At 35.1% G+C, this 20,401-nt stretch overlaps 1 protein-coding gene across 2 annotated transcripts in view; it reads right to left on the bottom strand.

Annotated features, from left to right (window-relative positions):
* The window catches only part of LOC134649570 (protein GDAP2 homolog), a 121,487-nt gene that overhangs the window by 89,071 nt on the left and 12,015 nt on the right, over positions 1–20,401 (bottom strand). Inside the window, exon 1 of one of the 2 annotated variants that reach the window (XM_063504368.1) lies at positions 15,775–15,935. The exons of the other annotated variant lie outside the window; for it this stretch is intronic. The gene's annotated coding sequence lies outside the window, so the exon portion shown is untranslated. Of the gene's footprint in view, positions 1–15,774; positions 15,936–20,401 lie in introns of those variants that run through there. 2 annotated transcript variants of the gene reach the window in all.

Below are 20,401 nucleotides of genomic sequence, written 5' to 3'. Positions count from 1 at the left end.
TTGCTGAGTGTCGTGTTTCTGTTTATATTCGTCATCAATTTAACATTTGTCTCAATTTTATCAATACAATACACATGGGATTTAGATATATTGGCTATAAGTATTATTGAAAGATGTATTTAGGTACATACATTTATGTTTTTTTAAAGTGTGTTTTCTATAGCCTACCTGTTCCCTGTGAAATACCCGGAGTTCCATTGATTTTTGACTCTCTTTTTCACGTAAATTAAAATTGCATTAGTCTTACAAGGTTTAAGTTTGTGGGCAGCTAGAGTACAGTATTATATTGCGATAAAGTTGCACAACCGTTAGACCGATCGATCACCCAACTGCATTAACATGTCCTGTCCTGTCGTCCGACAAGTTGGACAGTGACGTCCCGGATTTAGCCCGACAGGACCGAAGTTGGAGTGGCGTTTAAGTAATGCTGGCGCTGATAAGAACGGCTTAGGGCGTATTGGTGTAAATGAGCCGTGCTTCATTAGCATTCGTTTGATATGCCTTCTTGACGTATTGGTTTAAGGTAAAACCGAATAGGTTGTGAAGACGGCAAGAAAAATAGAGTCTGAAATTATTAATACATAACCAGTTGCAACTGGTTTTAAATATACATATTTACACCGTTTGATTGGTTGGAGATATTTGCGGCTAGATAATTAACAATGACGATAAGTCAACAAATGTTTCCGAGTTAAAACATCATGCCACTTCAAACAGATGTCATGAATTGGTCGTTTAAGTACTAAATATTGGGTGGGAAAGCTTGAAGTGCTTCTTGTATTATAGATAGGTATATTTGCCATTTTTGAAATTATCACAATGCACTTTACTCAATTAAGTCGCTATGTTGTCGCATTTTCAGGCTTTAACTTACAACTCTCTCTAGTCAGTACGTAAATCCTAAGCTTTATTTAAGCTCACGGGAGCGTGTCCTATCTCGGCCGTGTGAAATAGCGATGGTGTCTACAAGCTACACGTTTATCTTAATAAAGTGCACTTTACGATGTTGAAGAACGTACGGTAAATTTAAACGGAACCTGTGTGCTATCTCTGTTTAAACCAGGCAGGCAGATATAAAAAGGCAGGCATTGCTGTATCTATATTTATGCCCATTACATATTCATCCTAGCTGCCTTCTGCTCTTTGTAACTTTTATTTATTTATTTAAACTTTATTGCACAAAATATATACAACAATGTACAAATGGCGGACTTAATGCCAAATGGCATTAAGTCCGCAAAGCTCTGGTAATAAGTAAATAAATATTATGGGACAGAACACAACGCAGTAGCGCAATTCGTTGCAAGGTTCTAGTGCATTCTTTTTTTGCAAATACTTTTGGATTGCAGCGTACCTAAGTTTTAAATAGGACAACGTATGTGTAACTCAAAAAAGTACCGGAAGGCATTATTTAAATTGAAAAGCACGCAAATGCAGGCTGCAGGCAACGTCACCAGCGAATTGCAAATGGCGTCCACTAATGGACATACATATTTACAGCGTAATTGCACAGTGTAGGGGCAGGACGGTAACCTATCTCAAAACATTATGGAATTCACATTCGACGTATAAATATCATAAGCAATAACTTTATATCCCTACTAATGTAGCTTGTAACCAATGAGGGTCTTAAATAGAGTTCAGGGAAAGCGATGCCTATTGAGAACCATCGAAAGAAGAGGAAATATGTTGGGACACCATGAGCCTTTTACGACACGATGAATTCATTAAGTAAGACCATCACAGAAGGGAAAGTCGAAGGAAAGAGGAAGTGAGGGAGGGAGGGATTTTTTAAAATACCATGTTAGTGGCAAACAAGCTTATGGCCCACCGTACAGTAAGCGGTTACCGTAGTTTGCAGATGAAGAAGCATGTAGAAAACTATACTTACTACTTTTTGAAGAGCGATATATTTTAGACCATGTACCTACTTGTAAAGTGTAAGGTTAAAGAGGTCGATTTGTGTGTCACTGCGTAACTTTATCACAGTGACGATATTACGAGATCCTTACCGGCTTTCTTTTGATTGTCACTGTGTGACAAGTTAATACGAAGTGGCTTATAAACCAAATTCCTTGATTGTACGGTCTGGATACTTGAATATAAAAATACGCCCTTAAAACTCTAACAATAAGGTCGTATAAATATATTTTTGGACTGTTGTCTTGTAATTTTTTTTTGTGAACTCGACTGTGCACCGTTGTTTGAAGATAGACTACTCTGTTAACTCTGTAAACGTACTCTGGTAATAGGGCTGCCAATTAATGCTGCACACGTCTGTGATTGGCCGCCACTAGGGCTGGCGGCGAATTTCCATTGCATATTATATTATAATGGTAATTTGATTGCGGGCGTTTCCGGTAAATTTAACTTGATTTTTGAAAGCGGCGACGGTATTTATAATGTGTGCTAATTAAATATTACAACGGTTTTATAAACGGAAACTGTTCGTTGACATTTTTGTTAGTATAATTTATTAGGTAATCACAAGTATTAGTTACCTTTACCTCTTCACGCTGAACCGATTTAGGTAGATGAAATTTTGTTTGGAGATCATTTGCGGCCCGGGGCTTTCCCCGGGATAGTTTTTGTCAATCATTCTCATCATTCCACTCAGACGAAGTCGCGGGCAGAAGCTAGATCATAGTAAAGTTGTGGACAGATGATTGATTACGTGTTCTGCTAACCGTACATTTCTCTTGAAATTGCCTTAGAATGCAACCTACACTGCACACTCCAGTTTTAAATGCGCCATCTGTATTCACAGACGTCACTTTATAAAGTCCGTTAATCTCCGAGACCGGGTCAGGCATTCAGCTCGGGATGTCTTTAGGAATAAAACATGCTCTATGGTTCGGTTATTAACCTCTAGTCTAGTGATTAAGTCACATAGCGTAAGGGGACCGATAGTTTATTATGAACAATGATTAAATATGAGTTTAACGGTTAACAGAGGGCTACTTACGAACATCGAAATTAGAAAATTGACTATTTCTTACCTTCGATCGCATGATTAATATAAGTCCCATAGAAATGGAGATAGACTTTCACTACATTTTTAGTCAGTGGGAGTAGTCGAGACAATTTGTATAACACATAATATAGGTATTAGGTAGGTATAGGTACTCTAGAATGGATACAATTTTGAAAGCGAAGGCGGTAAATATAATTTCCGCCTGTCAGAAAGACATGTATCGATCGCCAAATTTGCCTGACTGCGCGCTTTTTTATCATAACCATAGAAATAAGAAAGATATTAATATTATGAATAGAAAATTACACCAAGCAAGCAAGCAAGCCAAGAATAAGCGGGTATCTCGCTCGTTTCTTCCTAGAACGTGCAGAATGTGGAATGAGTTGCCTCCTGAGGTATGTCCTTTGCACTACAACAGGGGATTCTTCAAGAGGCGGGTATTTAGGGTTCTCAAGGGTCGGCAACGCTTAAGTGGCTCCTGTGATGTTGCTTATGTCCATGGGCGACGATGACCGCTTCCCATCAGGCGTCTCGTCTGCGTCTGCTCGTTTGCCGACTATCACATAAAAAAATAGAACCTACCTATTGTCAAAAATATTCGTAGGTATATAGGGAAGCAGGAGCAAAAGTAAGCAAGCCGATGGAAATCAAGTTTTATGGATGCTCTGTCACTGATAGGTAGGTGGACACAGCGATACATAAGTTTTTGGCAAAAATTTAAGTTTTGGTACAAGCTTTTATCGCTGACTGTACTTTTCTTACGACAGACAACTAATGCTCATCGAGACAATTCTAAAAACCCCTAACACAATTAGGTTGCGTTGTTTCATCACAGAGTTCCTATGGCCACCTCCTGTCTCCATCATCAGATCAGTTCGATAGTACCATATTATTGTATTGTCATCAGAACTACATACAGCTGCCAATTTTCATGACGCTACGATCCTTGGAAGATGGTTAAATTAGTTACCTTAGATTCCATTACATAGTTACATACAGGGGCCCATTTCTCGAACGATATTAGACTAATATTATTAGTCCACGAACTGTCAAATCGTATAGGTTGCCATGACAACACACTCATAATATTAGACTAATATCGTTCGAGAAATGGGCCCCAGGTCGACCTAATAAAAGCTTGTTAAAAAGTAGTAGTAGTAGTAGTAAAACACTTTATTGTACAAAAATCAGAACAAAACAGGAAAAATAACATTCGTCATTAGTACAAAGGCCATAGGAGGCCGTACCATGGAGATCTGTCCACAACGTTACCATGGATATCTGTCCACAACGTGACACTTTCGTGCATGCTACCGGTGTTCATCGATTTATAAGACGTTATCACGTCAAAAGTGTTGCCAGCGTCATTTCTAAAGTTAGTCATACTTTTCAGTCTCAAGTGCCTACTGAAGCTAGCCAGTGATTTCCCAAGTTTTTCCCGTTGACAATACGTCAAGCAACAAGCGTCAGCATGGTACCTAATATAATACATGCGACTCTTAGGTAGTAAGTACGAGTAAGTAATCACGCCGATTTTATCCTTTACGTGCATCATTACGAAAATAAACTGTGTTTACGTCATCAGGCCCCGTCAACATGCCAATCGCTAACAATACGTAGCGAATAGGGTTTGCAAGATCCGTCAATTTTTCGGATCCGGATATTTCGAATATTAAAATTTGACGGATCCGGATATCCGGATAATTCGGATAATACGGATCTGTATCAAGAAAGGGGACGAAATTTACAACTTACATACAAGGAACAGCTAGTAAAATGTAAAATGTTAATATTTTAGTTAATTACAATTATTAAAATTATTATTATTATCTCAAAACGATATAAATATGCATAATAAGATATTCAGTGTAGTCTTAATTAGGTATTCCTATTAATAATATTATGCATTTTTTTTAGGAGGCCGTAGTCGATTTGTAACCGAAAACGCCAAAAATGAAGTAATTAAAGCAAATTTATTTCTGTATATCTGCTCAGAAGAATTAATTCTAAAGGTGCCTAAAAACACCGCTTTAACTTCGGCGTTTTTTCTTAAATTTGCCATTATAAGCTCAGAAAATAGAAAATGGAGAAAAAGTTACATTTATGTACTTTTATTATTTTATACCGGTGTGGTGTGATATAATTTATACTATTAAAAAACGTACTTCCTTTACCATGGTAAAATAGCTATAGGTACCTTCAGTCGTTCGACTGAGAAAAATGGCTTAGAAAAAGTATCTAACTCATTTATTCAGTCCCCATTACAACAATCTTCCATTATAGGTATATATAAATCCAGTTAATTACTGCAAAATAATGTAAAATTACTACAAAAGTTTCGGGAAATTAAGAAATTTGGGCTACAGCTTCTTAATAACGAGAAAAAAATATCAATATTAGTTACTCAGCAGCACATCAAGCACATGTTATTTATGTTAACAGAAGACTGGGAACCGACACGATAACACAAAAAAGTCACTGATAACAACACGCACAAGCACTAATGATGTTCCAGGTAGACGACCCAAAGGCGACTGAGCGAAAACCTGATAACAATTACTTTAAAACATACAAATATTTACCCTTATTCCAGTCAGGAGGCATGCAGGTAGCTCGTTTTAAGACTGTTACTGTTACTACTGTTTAGTTTAAGCAATATTTGTATTTATTTTATGACGTTATCGCGTACCAATAACGCGACCAATGCAATATTTAACGGATCCGTGAGATCCGAAATATCCGGATCCTATGAGACGTTGGATCCGGATCTTAGATTTGACGGATATCCGGATATTTAGGATATCCGGATATCCGGATCTCAAACCCTAGTAGCGAACGAAACGCAACTGTCACTGCCACACTAATATGGATGTGATAGACTCAAAGCGATTCGATGGCGAAGCGCAAGCGGTTGTCGCCTTGGTTAGGCCGCCAAGTGTAACCGTCTGCCGTTGTGAGGTATCAAAGGTCTTAAAGATTGTAGAAATAGATGACTGCGAGGTGAAGTAAGGCGCCGATATAATAAATTCATCACTAGGTGTCGAGCCACGCATGAGAGGGGTAATGTCCGGAAATAGGTTTATGATTTTTGTATACTTAATTTATACGAATTTAAACTGTCGTGAGTCATACTAACATTAACCTAGTATTTTAAGTTACTCGCGCGACATGTTTCGGAGAATCTAGGTCTCCATTTTCAAGCACTAACAGTGAGATAAACAGTAAAACTAGCTTAAACATAATTTAATCATAAAGTTCATGTTGACTCATTAAAATACTCTTACATAGGTAACTGTATTTTACTGAGTATGAGTATGTATGAGTTTTATAACTGTAACTAGATTTTTTTGGTTATAAGGAATCTTGACTCATCCATTAAAGACTAATGTTAATTTAGGTACCTAATACTCCTAATAGATATCTTTAAGAAAATAAGTACTTATTAGACCGTGTATTTAAACTCGTAGTCATAACACTCATAACATAAGTTGTTTTTATCTTGTATATTAAACTAACAAAGTTTAGGTGCGCCATACTTGGCCATACGGATTGTGAATCAGGACGGATAACCTCTAGACCGCAGTAGTAATCTTATCGAAATGTCTGTTTAACTACTTTATATATACACTACTCTATGTATACTTTATAGTACCTACTTATGTAAATTTTTTGGTGATGGATTAATATTACGATATTATCGAGCTAGGTCTTATTTACACTACATTTCATTTTTCGCCTTGTTACCAAGGACCGGAAAACCCCTCTTTACGCTTAATCCTATCCATTCGGTAACCCAATCAATTCGGTTACCTTATCATTCGGTAACCCTATCATACTGTTACCTGATTGTAACGGTAAGCTTATTGAAACGGTAACCTTAACCGTTAACCGAGTTAATCTCAAAACCCCATCGCGTTAGGGTTTTTGTTAGGGGTTTTTAACCGGTTTTTATTCAGTTATGGTAACCTTTATTATCGGTTGCTTATTGGTTTGCTACATTCGTATTTAGTGATGTGCCGTCAGTCAAATACTAAGAAAAATTGTTAATAATAAATTAACTACATATTTTATAATAGTTTATTTTGTTATTTTTGTCAATTTTCTTAATTTTGCTTATTTTAATGTTTTTGTTTATTTTACATATTTTGTTTATTTTTTTATTTTGTTTATTTTACTTATTTCATTTATTTTATTTGTTATTAATTTTGTTAATTTTATTAATTTTATTTATTGTATTTATTGTATATATTGTATTTATTATATTAATTTTAGTTTATTTACTTTATTTATTTTATTTATTTTATTTATTTTATTTACTTTATTTACTTTATTTACTTTATTTACTTTATTTACTTTATTTACTTTATTTACTTTATTTACTTTATTTACTTTATTTACTTTATTTACTTTATTTACTTTATTTACTTTATTTACTTTATTTACTTTATTTACTTTATTTACTTTATTTACTTTATTTACTTTATTTATTTTATTTATTTTATTTATTTTATTTATTTTATTTATTTTATTTATTTTATTTATTTTATTTATTTTATTTATTTTTTTAATTTTATTAATTTTGTTTATTAAACATAACCTAACCATTGTTCATTAATTTTTGTCATAAGCATTTATTTATTTAATTTTATTGTTAAACATTTTTTTTTACTCTATTAAACATTTAGAAGACCTGACGTATTTTCCTTTAGGTATACATATAGTTAAATGTTCCCAAGTTTTAATTCAGGCGTTCTGGGTTTCTGGCTTATATTGATATAGCTTGCATTTTTATACTACATACATTACTACTTAATTCCTTTTACTCTTTCGGGTTTAAAAAAATCCCGTGAATTGGAGAAGAAAGTTTTGTTGGAATGTAAAAAGCATACTAAGTCTCAAGTCTCAGAGTTGGACTAAAAATAACTTGAATAAGAAGAAGAATAAGAACATACATTTTATTCTTATTCCAATCGATTTGAATAAGAATAATTCTTACACTCGTTATTTTAGAATAAAATAAAAGTGAATAAATCATGTCACTTTTATTTTATTAAATGAAAAATAAAAAACGGAATATTTATTCCAGGTGTAGGATTATTCTAAATAACGTTTTATTCAATTAGAATGTTAACTATAGATAGATAGTAAAATGAATGTTCGGTATTAAAACCTTCTCCGTTTAGTTATATTGATTTTATACATTTAAAACATTGACATATTAAAAGAGTGTGACTTTTCTATTTAGATTTGCACCAAAAACATGTATTCTTTATTAATAAATAAGAAACAACGATGATACGTGTTTAAATATACAATACATAATCCACTTCAATTTCACCCCTCTTTTCAATGGTCGGATTGATTTGAATTTTTTTTTAGCGTAAAAGATTTTATTGTGATAGATAGGTACATTTTTTGAAGTCTTCGAAACGGTGATGATAATTTTATAATGAAGCTACATACGAGGGGCGTTCAAAATATTCTCGGTATTGATATCTTACGACCTCTTCTAAAATTTCTTTCGTTACTGGCCGCTAAGGTTTATTCATTGACATTAAAAAAAAGTATAATTCGAACCGAGATGGTCTTTTGTTTTTCTGCAATTGCTGAACAAACATGAATATCATGTGCGAATTGACAATGTTAACTAAATTAGAACATCGATGCGTGATAAAATTCTTGACAAAACAGGGTAAAAATCAAAAAACCATAAAAGAGGAAATGGATTGTGTTTACCGTGAGTCTGCTCCTTCTTTATCTACCATTCAAAAGTGGTCAAGCGAGTTTAAACGCGGAAGGGAGAGTATTGAAGATGACCCTAGACCTGGCCGGCCTGTAGTAGCTACTTCACAAGAAAATATTGATAAAGTGGAAAAACTTATATTGGAAGATGGTCGAGTGAAGGTAAAATCTATAGCACAAGTAACCAATCTCTCTATTGGTACCGTACATGATATTATACATGACCATCTTAATATGTCAAAAGTAAGTGCAAGATGGGTTCCGCGAATGCTGACTCGGCTTCAAAAAGACATGCGTGTAGCTTGTTGTTCCGATTTTATTGACCTGTGCGGTGATAATCCTGATGAGGTGCTGCAAAGAATAGTTACTGGAGATGAAACCTGGGTTCATCATTATGACCCAGAGAGTAAACAAGAGTCCATGCAGTGGCACATTAAGGGTTCAGCTCATCCCAAGAAGTTCAAGGTCATCCCTTCAGCTGGCAAGGTCATGGCCACGATATTTTGGGATTGTGAAGGAGTATTACTAATCGATTATAAAGAAAAAGGTGTAAATATCACAGGACAGTACTACGCTAACATTCTACGTCAATTAAAGGATGTAATTAAAGAAAAGAGGCGAGGAAAGTTAACCAAAGGTATTCTGCTTCTGCATGACAACGCCCCCGTCCATACTGCTCATATTGCCAAGGCAGCTATTGTTGAATGTGGGTTTAAAACTGTTACTCACCCACCGTATAGTCCGGACTTAGCCCTCAGCGACTTCTTTTTGCTCCCCAATCTTAAAAAGGATCTGCGTGGAAATAAATTTTCTGACGATGAAGCATTGAAGGCGGCAGTGGAGGAGCATTTTTACACGAAAGATAAAAAATATTTTTACGAGGGATTAAAAAAAATAATTGATCGATCTTTTAAGTGTATGAACATAGGGGGGGAGTATATTGAGAAATAAAAATATCAAACTTTTCGTACTTGTTTGTTTTCATTCTCATACCGAGAATATTTTGAACACCCCTCGTATAAAGTAAACTGCGAAATTATAATTATGATGGTTCAATGTATATTTCTTTGCGTATTAAGTATGTATGTATTTTGTTTATGATTCCTATCAGCCTTGAGGTCATACGTGTGCTATCTCTTTCACACCTACGGAAAGTGAATGAGATAGTAAATTACTGCAGGTAAGAAAAGAGTCCTACGCTTATCACTAGATTTGCAGAAAGTTGCAGGCGTTTTTCCACTTGAGACCGTCATTTATTACTCATTGGTAATAACAATAGGATTAAGTCGTGGCGTGGTGAATTCTTTGTCAGCATTTGCTAAACACGTGCGGCAAGCGTTGTGTGAAACGATATTAATATCTGTTAATTTCCGTCTAAATAATAAATGCAAATTTTAAATATCAGAAGAACTTTTAAAAACACCATAAGTCTTGGTAGTAACTCGGACACTGAAACCACATACTAAACATAATTCGAAAACAGAAAATAAACATGAGTATTTTCCCCATTTGTTCCTGCCCAACGTGACCGCCGCGATACATGAGGCGGGGACATATGGGAATGATTTAAATGAAGCGCCTATTCCCATCTGTGCCCGGCGGGGAGAAATAGGAATACACCATATCGAGCCATTCCTTATCCTACCTTTAAAAACATCTTTCTTAGGGTTCCGTACCCAAAGGGTATAAACGGGACCCTATTACTAAGACTCCGCTGTCCATCTGTCTGTCACCAGGCTGTATCTCATGAACCATGATAGCTAGGCAGTTGAAATTTTCACAAATAATGAATTTCTATTGTTGCTATTACAACAAATACTAAAAACAGCATATAATAAATATCTAAGTGGGGCTCCCATACAACAAACGTTATTTTTTTGTTGGTTTTTGCGTAATGGTGCGGAACCCTTCCTGCGCTAGTCAGACTCGCACATGGCCGGTTTTTTTTATTCATAGCAGCTGAATTGTACCTGATGATTTAGATCACATTAAAAGAAATACGGGTATCGTCCAATACCAAGACTATGCGGCAGTAAATTAAATTTGTAAGATTTTATTGCATAAAATCAGGTATAAATTAGACAAGAAACATAGTAGTTTCTTGTCTAATTTACTTCTATCTATACGTAACGCCTATACGGCACCCAGACTGCATGTTTAATCTAGGAATATTATTTAGAATATAAAATCATGATCTTGGGGCACGGCAGTGCCCCCGCCAAGTCGAGCGCGAAGCAAACACTGCCGTACCATCCTTTACTGGAACCATTTCGCCGCATTTTCAGGCCCCTATTTGAGAACCTCTGGATAAGACCAGAACGCAGAAATTTTCGTCATCCAGTAAGCTATAATCACATACTTAAAATCCAATTTCAAGTCTGTAGGTCATTTAGTTCCGAAGTTAAGCGAAAGCAAAGTTTCGCATTTATGACACTCATTCACTCATGATCATCAGAATAGAACTAGTACTTCCCATAAACTCAGAGAGCTGAAATTTGGTACAGAGTTAGGGTTTAATGGCAACATAAAGGGTACACCTAAAAATATTGCAATATCACTCACGTTTTAAAGATCTAAGAACTGCATAAGTAAGTTTGTAATCCCATATAAATATATGATATTACAAATTTACTGTTGCAGTTCATAAATGAAGATATATTTAGTTATGATATGTGTATACATAGTATGGGTATGAGTACCCGAAAAGAAGGACTGCCTACAAAAAGAGATGAGATCCCTTAAAAAAACATTACATGTAAAAAGGTGCAAGTCACGCAACGCTTTTACTACAAAAAAGTTTTGAGATGTAATGTGAAACCAAGTCGGTTATTTCAATCAGTGCCAGGGGGTATTAAAACCGTATCAATAAGATATCTTTAATTTGTAATACATATAATGACTTGGCAATCGCACATAATGCTTTACTCGTACCGTACTCGTAAATATGTGTAATGCTCAAACTGCAATTAGCGCTAGCGTTATGTTCAATTAGAATTATTTTTAATAGGTGACGATGATCCTTTTGCCATTATGCAGCCGTGCGATGGCCAAGTCATTATACGTATTACAAATTAAAGATATCTTATTGATACGGTTTTAACACCCCCTGGCACTGATTAAAATAACCGACTTGGTTTCACATTACATCTCAAAACTTTTTTGTAGTAAAAGCGTTGCGAGACTTGCACCTTTTTACATGTAATGTTTTTGATGGGATTACATTTATTTGATTAAGAATTATTCTTATTCAATTTTTTCACATACTAATTATTTCCGATCAAATTTATTTAAATAATTTTGACGGGAATAAAATCAACATGATTTTATTCTTAGGAATTCTTATTTAAATAATGATTTTATTCTTGAATGACCAACACTGCTTACTAAGTATGTATGTATCTATTTAATTTAAACAAAACTATTTCACCTAGCAATGTTATAGATACCCAATAAATATAATGAATTCTGGTATTAATGAAAGATTTGAAGTATTAAAATAAGTTTATTTATCACTGCTATAGATATATATTTTCTGATCGCTGCATTAAGCGGTACAAGGTAAATTACGGCTTTTAGCTCATACAAACTCACCGCATATGAAAACATTTTAAACTAAAGTCTATTTTTTTATTCGGTAGACTAAAATGACATTTCATAGTATGAATGAACATCATGTGTCATTTCATTTCATACTGTGAAATGTCATTTTAGTCTACCGGATAAAGAATAGACTTTAATTGCTTATTATAAAATAAGCTCGTAATAACTAGTACATATGTCATTTGTTAACAATGGTAAAATATCTACCACAATCCACTAGCGCATGTATCTTTATCACAAAGTGATTTTTTTTAATCACTCTATCTCTATTCTCTGGAATCTAAAGATAAATTATACCTAACTAGGTACCAGTAAAATTACTAGTTAGGTAAAATTTTTTCTTTAAATCAGTCTTTAATCTGTAGGTACATACCAAGTGTGAACCCGAAAATAAAAATAATAATCTAAGTAGCATAAAATATAACTATGTAAATAATAGCAGATATTACTAGGATAGGATGTTGTTTACTTGCAACCCCTTTTCTAAACATTTCTAAACTAGAATTGCTCCGAAACACAACAATAGGAACACACAGGTATAAAGATAAACAAAGGAATAACCACGCTGCCTGCGGCTGTCGCTCCAAAATAATACTGTAATCGCTCACTTATGTTTTCAACTTTAGCTTAAGGACTCAAAGTGCAATATTGTTTGAATTGACAATAAGCGAAGTTACCGGAAAAAAAACTTGTTTGTGCTGGAGGCTTCATAGACCGCCCATGCCAACCACGGTTATTCAATAATAAGTTGAATTTAAGTCTGCGTAAAGATTACAATCGTTTGAACTGGTTCAAAACCTTATTATGAGGTAACAGAATCGACTGGGTTTTTATTTCGGTTACCGGTAACAGGGGTTAACTCGATCTGATACGGTTACCGAATCAAAGTGTTACCTTATCAGACGGTTACCGTTATGGTAGGGGTTTTTATAACCACTTCTAAAATAACCCTATGAAAAACCCCGGTTAAGGTAACCGGTTCCGGTCCCTGCTTGTTACAATGGTATATGGTGAGAAACTGTAAACATATGTGTTTATCGTTGACTGTACTTTACATAGTGGTAGAAATTATGTGAGCTGACTGAGTGCACGTTAACGTATATTTAACTTATTTCCTTAGGTAAGTAAGTACCTTACGTGTGCACAGAAAATCAAAAATATTTTCTAGTATCAAAACTATATATAATTCCTACTACACTAAGTGTGACCAGCCCAAGATTTTTTGAATTACCCGCTAAAGTGTAATATTTCAGTAGCCAGATTCTACCTATAGTCTGTCAAGCCATTCATTTTCATCAGTAGAAAAAAGCAATAAAAAAAAAATTGGCGCGAATGGTAATCGTCCCATTGAAAATTTGAATTTTGCGCCTTTTTCAACTGCTCGTTGACCGGCTATATGTAATTATGTACCCAACTAAAATACATAAAATAATAATTAAAAAAACTTAACAATTTAATAAAAAGCAACTTAGTAGCAAGCTCTGAATGGTCCTGACATGACCTATACCTGCACAATGTTTCATGCAAATGCGTCGGAGTGTGGTGTGATGTCGATACGGAATAAACAGCCATCACCCGGGAATACATCCTGTGAATATGTACCTACTGCATTTCTACTTTGTGACTAATATGTACTTTGTTTTGTTTTTACCCGACTAGCGAAAGGAAGGCTTATATTTTTACTTGTAGTCTCTTTTCAATGCCTTTTTGCCATTTGCTTTTCAATAATTGCAGACGGTTTTTTTTAATGATATAAGTAATTGGTATAGGAGGCAAACGAACAGACGAATCGCGTGACGGTAAGCATTTACCGTCGCCCATGGACGCTTGTTACACCAGAGGGGGTGCAAGTGCATTGCCGGTCTGATGACGTAAGGACGTAACAAAGTCGATTTCGTAATGATGTACATATGTAAACACTATGTAAAGGACAAAATCGGCGAGATTACGATTACTCGTTTATGGTCTCGTCTCACCGTCCATTGATTATGAAAATGAAAATGAAAAATGATTTATTTGGGCATCAAAAATGCAGCTTATTACATAGTAGAAGGGTATTACATTTTTAGGAGTAAGTATTCTATTGTTAGACAGCCTAGGAATAGTGTCCTGAGCCCTAAACTAGGTAAACCTGTCTTATAGGGATCAGGGAATAAACCACCGCTACTTCTAGCAATGCAGGTTGGTTGTGAAGTATACACAAGTTAAAAATATTATACCGAAGTTCTGATCGCTTACATATGTACTATACGTACCTATACAATGCAACATTTATGGCAACAATTTTTATAGTTTAATAAGGATGATAGAAATATGACATTGCACTTAAACCAGTATCAACTATATACTCATCTGTTTATACATTTATATTCACTATTACTATTATTTATTATACCTACTGCTGCTTAATATCTTCTTTCATTTCTTTCTTCTTCCTATTTATAACTCTTTTCTTAACATGACTTTCATCTGTCTTATTTATCGTGTGTATGTATGATTGTAGGCATGTTTGTATGCATGCAATTTGTTTTTAACTTTTTTAAGTTTTAACTCATAAGATTAAGTGAATCCGATGTAAAATCAAAGAAACGACAAATAGGTATAGGTGAACCAGGATCTATTGAGGGTGCGCCATGTTGCGGAATTTCACTGGAACTAATTTTTTCATACTACACTGAATTGTCACCCTATACATGAGAATAACAGCGCCCTCTTGACAATTATCATATATTACTGGTCAGGCTATACCTACTTAAGATTTTTTGAATAATTAGCTTTTGAGGCCAACGAACGAGTTTTTCGGTCCCTGGCTCACGTAATGTGGCTGAGTCATTTTAGTTGTCAAATTAAGCAGAGAGATGCAACAAGAACATTTGGAGGAATACGGCCGTGTGTATTGCTGGCATGTAAAACAAAAGCCATCAGAAAATATGCTGAATATTCTATTTATAAGTAGCGTGTTTATTCTTTTTCCATGGTATGTCTTTCATGTCAATTACATTTCGCCGCTCGACTGTGCACCGGATGGCAGCATGGCACCGGCTATCGTTTTTGCATACAAATGGCAGTACCAACGCTCACACTGTTAACTGACAGTTCGTAAACCTTATTACAAAAGGCATAAGGTCCACCGATGGACAGTTAATAGTGTTGTTGTTTGTACACTTTGTACCTATAATTTACTTCACTGATAACGGACCTACACCATTTAGTTACTGGTATCACCAATTGTTTAATGCAAATTGAGGTCATCGTTCGCGTTAAAAACCAGCGAGGTTTTTGCGTTTCCTAACTCTACCATGACAAATTTATAAAAAACCCGCTCTTAAGCATTTTGGTTTTTATGAGTAACAAAATAATAGAAGGCCTTGAGTGATCACGAACGAACGAGATTCAAGTAGCGGAGAAGACGAACAAAGTTAAATATTTACAACTTAAGTTTACAAACTTAAACTTACCATCAAGATCGAAATCCAGGGTGACTGAGTTAAGTAACTATTAAACGAAACACACCCACACACACACAGAATGCACTCACAGAATCGCAAAGTTTCGTCGAAACAACTTTAGTTAAACACGCGTAACGTCTGTCTCTCCCCGAGTTCAGTTAAGCACTGACGCTGACGAGGTGCACTCAGGTACTTAATGACTTCATTGACAAAGGAAAACTATTCTTATCTGTGAAAACATTGAGTCTATATTTATTTGATCGTGAGTAGGCTGTCTGCCCACGCTTTGCTGTAATTGGTATAAGCCGCAAATTAAAATTCTTCGTTCTGTGACAGAATCAGAATGCTAACGCACGAGATGAAGTAAATGGCGAAGTATAGAGCAACTGGCGTTAATGGTGTTACCTATTCATAAACGCGCTACAAGCCTCAATTACCTATTAATCGATTGTATTGTGACTGCTATATTGATTCTGTAACCGTCCGCCGACAGAACGTTTCGTCTGTCAGTGTTTCGACAGAATCATTAGACTATGAACGATTCACCGACAGAACGTTTCTGTCGTTTTGTAGGAAAGGGCAAAAACATAGCTAAATTATTTAATTGAGATTTGTAAAATTTTATAAATAAGGGGTACCTATAGTCTATAAATAACTTGAAATACCAATAGGTGTATTGCGGCCACTACATTCCACGGCTCTTCTCTTTCCGAACACACTAGGAAAAAGAATTATATTTATTAGTGAAATTACTAAAAGCATTTTAATTCAAATAAAACTACAACCATTACAAGGTCTACCTATCCAATTCATCCAGGTGATGAGAAGTTGTTGCTAATCTGTAATCTGCTAATACTTTTGTAGAAATTCCAGGCCGTATAATGAAAATAAGACTTTACTTAAACTCAAAAGTATTAGGATGATAGAAAAATGTTTGATTGAGTAATTAGGGACCGTACTTAGGAATATTTCGACTATTTGTTTAATGTAGGTACTTTATTTTATTAATTAACAAAGTAAGTACCTGATTAACAATGGAATGGTTCGCATTCACATAACATAAGGTTTCTCGATTCTCACAATATCTATACAGACAGGGTGACATTTGAGTCGTGATCAGTACATAATATGTTTTTCTAACTCCATAAACAAGGAGCAATTTAATGCCCCTACTCTTACTAAAATCAGACAAGATATTTTTTTGTTTATTTTTTGTCATTTATTTTACTTTTACAAGTGGCAATGTGGTATTTAAACAGCTTTGTAAGATATTTCAAATGAAAAATTACGTAAATTTTATTTCTAGCTGGGACAAATGACAAAATTGATGTCAATGACAGTTCCGATTCAAAGAGGCGATTCAATTTACTAATTTAAATATCTTAAATAAGCCGTTGTAATATCCTAAATCCCCTTATAAAAGTAAAATCATTGACAAAAAATAAACAAAAAATAAAAAAAATCTTGTCTGATTTTAGTAAGAGTAGGGGCATTAAATTGCTCGTTGTTTATGGAGTTAGAAAAACATATTACTGATCATGACTCAAATGTCACCCTGTATAGTCTAATCTAATACATTTACTAATAGTACTAATACTGACTTGACCATTGATTCTGTCTCGAACTGATATATAGTTCATATAGTGTTGAGTACCGTTGGTACAAGTAAATGACCCTTGGAACAGGTTCCATGGACCGGACGAAAAGTGGCATTGGCACCTCACCTCATTCAGAATACGTCTCATTTTTTATTACACGTTCCCTAATTTAGAAGAATCTGACGAAAGTCGATGGAGTGGAGTCGGATCTAGCTAAATCTGCATGGCATTGGCAATGACAACATACTTGAAAAATTTCTATGAAAAATTACAGTTAAGTATATGACATTCCCATTCCCACACTTTGTTATTTTCAAGTCAGTGCAAAGTTAGCTTAGACAGCAGAAAAAGCAGCTAACATTGCTAACAATAGCGAAAAGGATTGCCTTTGAGGTTTGGTATAGTAGATAGTAGGCGAAGTTGAGGAAGTTAAACTTATTTTCAGGGTTCGAAAGGATAATTATCATTGTTATCATGATAATTATCGTGATTTTTATGTCTGATAGTTATCGATTTGATAATAACCTAAAGGATAACTCACGATAGACCGGGCCGTGTCCGGGCCGGAGCTTCCGGCGCTTACTTTTCTATGACAGATGATCACGTGATGCTTTCCATAGAAAACGAAGCTCCGTAAGCTCCGGCCCGGACACGGCCCGGTCTAACGCGAGTCATCCTTAATACAATTTATAAAAAAATATTTTTTACTATCAAAGAATTCAAAGAAAATAAATATATCCATAGATCCATACCTGGGATAATTATCCGATATTTATCGGACAATTATCGCGATAATTATCAAATACTATAATTATCTGGATCATTTCGAATCCTGCTTATTCTGGATTAAAAACTTTTTATAGCCTATATTGTGTCTTGTATTGTGTCCCACTGCTGGGCAAAGGCCTCTTGACTTCCGCCACTCGTCACGGCTTTGTGCATGCTCCCGCCAGTCGCTACAAAATGAGTTCAGGTAATTAGTTAATTACCTAAACTTATTCTTTTTATATCATTTCCATTACATTAAGTAAACTCAGTAAACGTAGTGAATAACTAAGTAGGTTCGAGAGGAATGCAAGCTGCAAATTGCAGCTAATTTGCATGGCAAAGTTGGCTTGCGATAGCAAGTCGAAGCCGGTTTGAGACGGGCAAGTTTGGTTAGTTAGTGGTTACTGTTCATCGAGTGGTCCAGAGACTCTTCTATCCACCGATGGACCTTATGCTCTTTGTAATAAGGCTTACGAACTGTCAGTTAACAGTGTGGGCGATGGTATAAAGTTGTGGAAATGTCCATCGGCAAGCTGAAGTGAGAATAGTCTAGCTAATGTCCATAATACGAGGGGCGTTCAAAATATTCTCGGTATTGATATCTTACAACCTCTTCTAAAATTTCTTTCGTTACTGGCCGCTAAGGTTTATTCATTGACATTAAAAAAAAGTATAATTCGAACCGAGATGTTCTTTTGTTTTTCTGCAATTGCTGAACAAACATGAACATCATGTGGGAATTGACAATGTTAACTAAATTAGAACATCGATGCGTGATAAAATTCTTGACAAAACAGGGTAAAAATCAAAAAACCATAAAAGAGGAAATGGATTGTGTTTACCGTGAGTCTGCTCCTTCTTTATCTACCATTCAAAAGTGGTCAAGCGAGTTTAAACGTGGAAGGGAGAGTGTTGAAGACGACCCTAGACCTGGCCGGCCTGTAGTAGCTACTTCACAAGAAAATATTGATAAAGTGGAAAAACTTATATTGGAAGATGGTCGAGTGAAGGTAAAATCTATAGCACAAGTAACCAATCTCTCTATTGGTACCGTACATGATATTATCCATGACCATCTTAATATGTCAAAAGTAAGTGCAAGATGGGTTCCGCGAATGCTGACTCGGCTTCAAAAAGACATACGTGTAGCTTGTTGTTCCGATTTTATTGACCTGTGCGGTGAAAATCCTGATGAGGTGCTGCAAAGAATAGTTACTGGAGATGAAACCTGGGTTCATCATTATGACCCAGAGAGTAAACAAGAGTCCATGCAGTGGCACATTAAGGGTTCAGCTCATCCCAAGAAGTTCAAGGTCATCCCTTCAGCTGGCAAGGTCATGGCCACGATATTTTGGGATTGTGAAGGAGTATTACTGATCGATTATAAAGAAAAAGGTGTAAATATCACAGGACAATACTACGCTAACATTCTACGTCAATTAAAGGATGCAATCAAAGAAAAGCGGCGAGGAAAGTTAACCAAAGGTGTTATGCTTCTGCATGACAACGCCCCCGTCCATACTGCTCATATTTCATTTCATTTCATTTATTCATAAACAATAATACAATTGTGTCTGAATGTTACATTATTATCTAAATAAATCATGCCTATTTACAATTTACAAATATTCATTTACAATTTTACAATAATACCTATAGTCATAATACATAATTGAGCCTATTTTTAAAACTAATTAAAATACATAGAACGATAAAATTACAATATGTCAAAAACCAATAAAATTTGTCCATAATTTAACATTGAATAATAATATTTACTTAAAACTGATCAACACTATAGTAATTTTTTTCCAATAAATATACTTTTAGCTTCGATTTGAATTTCTTATGACATGTTATAGATTTGAACTCGATAGGCAACTTATTAAACAACTTCACTGCTTGAACTCTGGCAGTGTGCGAGACTACCGCTAGCCGCGAGGCCGCAGTTACAGGAAAGTTTTTTGTTCTCGACTGTAGTCTCAATTCCATTTCAGACTGCGACTCATAACACTCCCGATGCTTCACGACGCTTGTCAAGAGAACTAAAATATAAAGAGACGGAGCTGTCAATATCTTTAATTCTTTAAAGTGTTCGCGACAAGATTCCCATTGCGGGATACGCACCATGGCGCGAATAGCTTTTTTTGTGCAATGAAAGCGCGATCCATATTGTATTTATAGCTATTACCCCAGATCCTTATGCTATATCGAAGCTTGGACTCTATGAGAGCAAAATATACTAATTTTAACTGTTCCATAGTCAGTTC

The sequence above is a fragment of the Cydia amplana genome, chromosome 7 (assembly GCF_948474715.1).
Source record: "Cydia amplana chromosome 7, ilCydAmpl1.1, whole genome shotgun sequence".
Taxonomy (NCBI): Eukaryota; Metazoa; Arthropoda; class Insecta; order Lepidoptera; family Tortricidae; genus Cydia; species Cydia amplana.
Note: the sequence above shows the minus strand (reverse complement) of the source record. Positions and strands in the feature narration are given on the sequence as shown.